Consider the following 7,500-nt stretch of genomic DNA (forward strand, 5'->3'; position numbering starts at 1 on the left):
CCTCGCTCTCTCCCCTTTTCAGGTGTCAGTTGCTGATGATCCTGGTAACCTTGTTATGTCATACCCTTCCTCAAACGTTTTTTTTATCTGGGAGGCATGTTTACCACACTCATAACTTTCTTCTTTCTCACTGGAGAAATAACTGGGTAACTTGTGTTGTTGGCAACCAGAATGAGAGACAAAAGCTGTAATTTTCTAAAAAACTTTATTATATATTGGCTGTGTCAAAAATGACATATTTTAACTCCAGTCAGTATTGTCATAGGGAACTTGACAGAGTTAATGGAAATGTGAAACTTAAAGATTAACTGGTTACTCTTGTTCTCACATGTAGTTCGTAAATTATCAGAAACACAGCATGGGTGCTTCAGAACAGCAGAAAACCTGACCACAGTGGACTTGACTACCGTGGACTTGACTACCGTGGACTTGACTACCGTGGACTTCACCACAGTGGACTTGACTACCGTGGACTTGACTACAGTGGACTTGACTACAGTGGACCTGACCACGGTGGACTTGACCACAGTGGACTTGACTACCGTGGACTTGACTACCGTGGACTTGACCACAGTGGACTTGACCACAGTGGACCTGACCACGGTGGACTTGACCACGGTGGACTTGACCACAGTGGACTTGACCACAGTGGACTTGACTACCGTGGATTTGACCACCGTGGACTTGACTACCGTGGACTTGACCACGGTGGACTTGACCACAGTGGACTTGACCACAGTGGACTTGACCACAGTGGACTTGACTACCGTGGACTTGACCACAGTGGACTTGACCACAGTGGACTTGACTACCGTGGACTTGACCACAGTGAACTTGACTACAGTGGACTTGACTACAGTGGACTGGGCATCACGGAGAGACATGTGAGACAAAAGAAGGACTGCGCCTTTGCTGGTTACATGCAGAGGGATAAAAGAGGGGCCGTACCTTAAAGTGATTTAAAGCCCCTCATATGACCCCCTCATATACACAGAGTGGCAAATTAAGTGTGGCTGTCAGCAGCTCCAACACACATCCACTTTGGGACCAAAGACATCTGCTTTCACTCACTGTTACCATACTCTCTACTGCTCTGTCTTTCTCTTCCTCATCCCCTGTCCCTTGGTCACTTAAACTGCCCTGAAAAATAAATGCATTTAGTTTCTTTGGCTGAGAAAGGCTGATATGTTATTTGCTCAAAACTTTAAATATAACGAGTAAATAAAGGCACAGTGACAAAGATGTGGGAAAAACAAACAGAGGAGTGGCAGAAAAAGCCCCTACGTTTGGTTAAATCATGTGAAATTATGGGTTAGGGTTAGTGTGTTAAGTGTGTGCAAATGGGACTCTCTGCCCTTGTCCTCTTCTGGCTTTGTGTTGCTAAAATAAGTGCAGGAAGTGGTAAGGAGCAATGCTTGTTGGTTCAAATGATAAAACCATTCTTTCTCACTGGAAAATGGGTGTGCAGTAGATTTTAACTGAAAAGCGAGGAGAAAGTGGATTGTTGTAGATTTAGTACTGATTAACTTTTGCCAAATACTCAGAATGAGGCAAGCCACTGAAACTAATCCAGTAAGAAAGTGTATTCTTGCATTTAGAGAATAACTGTTGCATTAAACCTCAGCTGCATTATGAAACTAAAAGACTGATCAGTGTTGTACCAGAGGGTGTAATGTCCAAAATCCCTAATGGACTGTGTCGAGATGACCTGTGTAATGTCTGTGAGAAAACAGAGAAATACAAACTTGGCCTTGTCTCCTGAGTACATGCAGAGATCTGTGTGTCTGCACAACTCTGACCTGCTGTCTATATGAATGCGTGTGAGCCCATTGTGAATGAGTATGTGTGTGTGTGTGTGTGTGTGTGTGTGAGTGTACTGTAACATCTCATGAAACATACATCTCTGTTGTGTTTCCCTTGTGTGTGAGTGTAAGTGCGCACACACACACACAATGACTTACATACATTCGTATACCCCCATGGCAGGTCAGAGTTGTGCAGACACTAGAGAGCTGTGTTGGAAATCAGCCTGTTTCTGATGAATAAGAATGTCAGTGCATAAACACTCATTTCCTCCATACTGACATGGCGTGTATGTGTGTGTGGATGTTTGTGAGTATGTGTGTGTCTGTGTATGTGTGTGTGGATGTTTGTGAGTATGTGTGTGTCTGTGTATGTGTGTGTATGTGTGTGTGGATGTTTGTGAGTATGTGTGTTTGTGTGGGTAGGGGAAGGGTGAGGCATTCATTCTGTCTTTGTTTTTCAGTGATTTGCTTTGAATAGCATTATTTACATATGTTGCATGTGTTGGCCACAGTCTGGTGAACTGTCTGCTTGAGACTATTAGGAAGGAGTGGGCAGTGTGTATCTGCAGAGCCAATGTTTCTCAACCAGTGAAGTAACAAACATAGTTCCCTGAACAAAGTAACAAACATAGCCCACTGAACAAAGTAAGAAATGTAGCCCACTGAACAAAGTAACAAACATAGCCCACTGAAAAAAATAACAAATGTAGCCCACTGAACAAAGTAACAAATGTAGCCCACTGAATAAAATAACAAATGTAGCCCACTGAACAAAATAACAAACATAGCCCACTGAACAAAGTAAGAAATGTAGCCCACTGAACAAAGTAACAAACATAACTCACTGAACAAAGTAACAAACATAGGCCACTGAATAAAGTAACAAACATAGCCCACTGGATAAAATAACAAACATAGCCCACTGAACAAAGTAATAAATGTAGCCCACTGAAGAAAGTAACAAATGTAGCCCATTGAACAAAGTAACAAACATAGCCCACTGGATAAAATAACAAACATAGCCCACTGAACAAAGTAACAAACATAGCCCACTGAATAAAATAACAAATGTAGCCCACTGAACAAAGTAACAAACATAGCTCACTGAACAAAGTAACAAACATAGCCCACTGAATAAAGTAACAAACATAGCCCACTGAATAAAATAACAAACATAGCCCACTGAACAAAGCAACAAATGTAGCCCACTGAACAAAGTAACAAACAAAACCCACTGAACAAAGTAACAAATGTAGCCCACTGAACAAAGTAACAAACATAGCCCACTGAACAAAGTAACAAACATAGCCCACTGAACAAAGTTACAAATGTAGCCCACTGAATAAAGTAAGAAATGTAGCCCACTGAACAAAGTAACAAATGTAGCCCACTGAACAAAGTAACAAACATAGCCCACTGAACAAAGTTACAAATGTAGCCCACTGAATAAAGTAACAAACGTAGCCCACTGAATAAAGTAAGAAACGTAACCCACTGAATAAAGTAAGAAACATAGGCTGCTGAATTAAGTTACAAACACAGCCTACAGAGTAAAGTTACAGACAAACTCTCAGAAATAATGTAGCAAACACAGCCAATGGAGTAAAGTTACAGACAAACCTATGGAGTAAGGTTACTAAACAGCCGATGGAGAACCAAAGATTAATTTTCCTTTTTATTTTAGCCAAAGGAGCTCAAGGCTAGTGTCAACCACCCCTCAATCTATAATGAATGTTTATTTGCATATATTTTGTTATTGGGTGAACCCTTTGAATGAATGTGAGTGCAGTGTGGTCTCAGAAATCTGGTCCAGTCTTCCAGCAGACAGGAGCTCAGACAGACTTAGAAGTAAATGCGACATTTATTTTAGAAAATCAGTTTATAAAATAATGTTAGTGTCCCATATTGTACATGACACATATTTTACATATTTCATATTTTCATTTTTTAATGTTGGTTTGTTCTGTGAGTTCTTGTCTTCTAAACATGTTATGTTTTTTTATACACTGTTGGTCTGTTCTGAGTTCTTGTGTTGTAAACATGGTGCTGTACCATGAAGTGGAAATCCTGGAGTGCCAGGGTAACGTGAGCATTGGGGTCCTTCACACGGGTCATCCACTGCTGGGGCGCATGGTCCATAACCAGGGTGAAATGTCCCTCCAGCAGGTAGTACCTGAGCTCCAGGAATGCCCATTTAATGGCTAGGGCCTCATGTTCCACCACTGCATAGCGCTTTTTGGCTAGAGGCAACTTCTGGGACAGTTACAGCATAGGGCGCTCTTCGACACTGAAGACCTGGGATGACGCTCCCCCCCAGGGCTGTTTCAGAGGTGTCTGCATGTAGATGTAATGGCCTGCTGGTCCAGTGTGCGAAAGACAGGCTCAGATGTCAAGGCGGTTTTCAGGGCCTGAAGTGCTTCATCAGCAGTTGGAGTCCACTGGACTTTCTCGGACCTTTTCTTTGTCAGTTCTGATAGTGGCAAGGCTGTGGAGGAGAAGTGAGGCACAAAGCACCAGTAATATTCCACAAACCCCAAAAAAGCTCATGCCTGGTTTTCAGGTGTTGGTTGAGGGATATTCCTGACTGTTTATGTTTTCTTTTCCTGTGGTTGTAGGATCCCCCTTCCAAACTGATATCCTAGTTATCAGGCCTCTGGCAGGCCTAGGTGACATTTGGCTGGGCTGGCATTCAGGCCTGCTCTCCAGATTGCTTTTAGAAAGACTTTCTTTTCACACTGTGAATGTCTATTTTATGTGCTGGCCAGAGGAGGATGGGATCCCACTCATGAGTCTTGGTTCCTCCCAAGGTTTCTTCTTCCTTTTCACTGCATTAGGGAGTTTTTCCTTGCCACTGTTGCCTTGGGCTTGCTCACTGGGGCTTTAGGCACTGATCACTGTAAAGCTGCTTAGAGACAATTTTGATTGTAAAAAAGTGCTGTACAAATAAAAACTGAATTGAATTGAATTTTAGCACCTTACGTAGACATTTACCCCAATTCTCTATGTGGACCACTACGTCATCAAGGTAGGCAGCAACATAGTCTCAATGGGGTTGGAGGACAATGTCCATCATCCATTGGAATGTGGCAGGAGCCCCATGGACTCCAAAGGGAAGAACTCGGTACTGACAATGGCCTGATGGTGTGCTGAGGGCTGTTCTCTCATGAGCTTCAGGAGTTAGGAGCACCTGCCAGTAGACTTTCATCAAGATGAGAGTCTAAATGAATTTTGCCTTACCTAGCCATTTCACCAGGGGTGGGGGTCTCAATGTAATGCTGGATGACCTGGGTGTGGACAAGGATCAAGGAGAGCACATCCTGGAATTGTGCCAAGTTTGCTAGGCCAAGTTCTTCACTGATATGGACCTCCTCCGCAGCCTCTAGAACACAGGCGAACAACACAGGGACAGGCTCAATTCAGCACTTGAAGATGTTAATGTGAGAAAGTTGCTCCTGCCTCTGTCTTCCCGGTAGACAAATTCAGTATGTGACCAGCCCAACCATTTTGACAACTGTGTATGAACCCTGCTAGGTAACCAGGAACTTACAATTTGCACTAGGCAGGAGCACAAACAAACGGTCACCAGGCTGGAGCTCATGAGGTTGGGACGGCTCATTGTAGGCTTGCTGCTGGGCACACTGAACCTGCTCCATGTGCCCCCACACCACGAGAACAACTTTCTCTACTTGGTTCTACATCTGCTGGATATATTCAATGATGCTGCAGTAGGGGGAAGGCTGCTCCTTTGCAATGTCCAGTTGCTCCCTTGGCTGCCTGCAAAAAGCTTGAAAGGAAAGGTGAGAAGCTGGTGGAAGCCTGGGGAGCTTCCCAGACACTGAAGGGCACAGAGGGCAGCATGATAGGAAGAGGGATCAAGGCACTGGGGGGTGGTGTTCACGGAACTATCCGCTGACAGGTGGGACAGCACTGACAGCACTTCTTTATCTCCACTGTTAGTCCCGGTCGGTGGAACCTATCTAGGATGCGTTGCTCTGTATTGAAGGCTGTTGCATATTAGGAAGTACTGGGAAGGGACGTATGCCTTCTATCCTAGCTCCACCTCAATCACCTGAACTTGCTCCGAACAGTTCTTCAGGTGTTCATCCCGGCGTTGTTTTTTGGTTAAGCTGTAAGCCTGGATGATCTGTTAAAACAGATGAAGCAAAGGATTAGATGCAGGGGAACCTTCTTCACCTTCCAAGTTTGCTTCCTCAGCCAGGAATCCTGGGTGCTGAAATTCTTGGACAGTCTGGTTCTTCTTCTTCTTCTTCCTCCCATGCCAAGGTGGTTGGAAACTGCTTTTGGGGTGGAGCGCCATGCTGCACAGGGCCTCAAATCATGGCCAGTCCCTTCCCAGAAACAACACAACCGGGAGGTCTGCCACAATGCCCACGGTGATGGGCCACCCTCAGGTGGGGTCTGCAATGTTGACTGTGGTGGTTGGTACACAGTACACATCCCTATTAATACAGGAGAGAGGCAGGGGCCCCTCAGTGGGCTTCTGTGTAGGGGGTAAAAAGATGGTCTGGCCAGGGTTACAAGTGCTATTGGAGTGCACCAGGGCTTGTACCACTTTCCCCAGCACTTGTACCATGCAGGTCAGTGGTTTGGGTGGTTCCTCATGGATGGTGCAGCCAGACAGCCACATCCTGTGGGCGCCAGGACGTCTGCAGGGGATGGTAGCTGGTTTTGATGCTGGTGTGAGATACGCTCTGTGCCCCGCCAGTTCGGTGTCCTGGTCTCTCGGGGTCCTCTCCTGGGTGTTGTGGAGATTTTCTCTCCCCTTCCTCCCTCCTTCATCAGGGTCTGGGTGGCTAGGGTTTGCTAGGTAGCCTCAGCCATTGCAGCTGGGTCAGCGGAGTTGCTGAAGCTGATTGCTTTTCTCTCTGCCTTCGATAGGGAGTGGAGGAAGTAGCCATGGCACCCGCTCGACCGCTTACTGGGCATTGTGTAACTCTGGCTCGAGCCACATGGATCAGCTGTGTCAGCTGAGGGCGACAAGTCTCTATAGGACCACTCATGAAATTGTTGGGAAGCGGAGACCAGGGAGGGACCCGTCTGTGCCAGGATCACTGTCTTGAAGGTGTCCTGGTCCTCTGCTGACACCCAAGGCAGGGAGCAGTAGGCACATTGAGCTTCCCCAGTTAGGAAGGGTGCCAGTACCCATGCCCATTTTTTTTGAGGCATTGCTTTGTCAAATCTGCTTACCTCTTCTCAGACTTTTTGCTTGGGGTTGATGAGCCACCAGCCGTGCCTCCTCCCGCTGATCTCCTGCTGATTCTGATTGTGTCTTGTGTCTTTGTTGGTGTTTAGGTTTAGGCTGAGCAGTCGCTGTCCTCAGTAGTGGTGCTGAAATTTCACTGCTTGGCCATGTTTGGGCACTGCTCTGATCCCTGGAGGCACAGGCGTCACAGTGTGTTTAGTTAATACTTTCCAGGCAAGACAAATAAGGGACAATAACACACACCCATTGATCTTTCTCTAAAGAGTGCTGGAGGAGAAAAACTGACTCTTAAAACTCTTTCACACTGTCTCTCTCACACAGTCTCTAACACACTGTCTCTCTCACACAGTCTCTAACACACTGTCTCCCTCACATAGTCTCTAACATACTGTCTCTCTCACACAGTCTCTAACACAGTCTCTCTCACACAGTCTCTAACACACTGTCTCTAACACACTGTCTCTCTCACAC

Source organism: Chanos chanos, chromosome 8 (genome assembly GCF_902362185.1).
Source record: "Chanos chanos chromosome 8, fChaCha1.1, whole genome shotgun sequence".
Classification (NCBI taxonomy): Eukaryota; Metazoa; Chordata; class Actinopteri; order Gonorynchiformes; family Chanidae; genus Chanos; species Chanos chanos.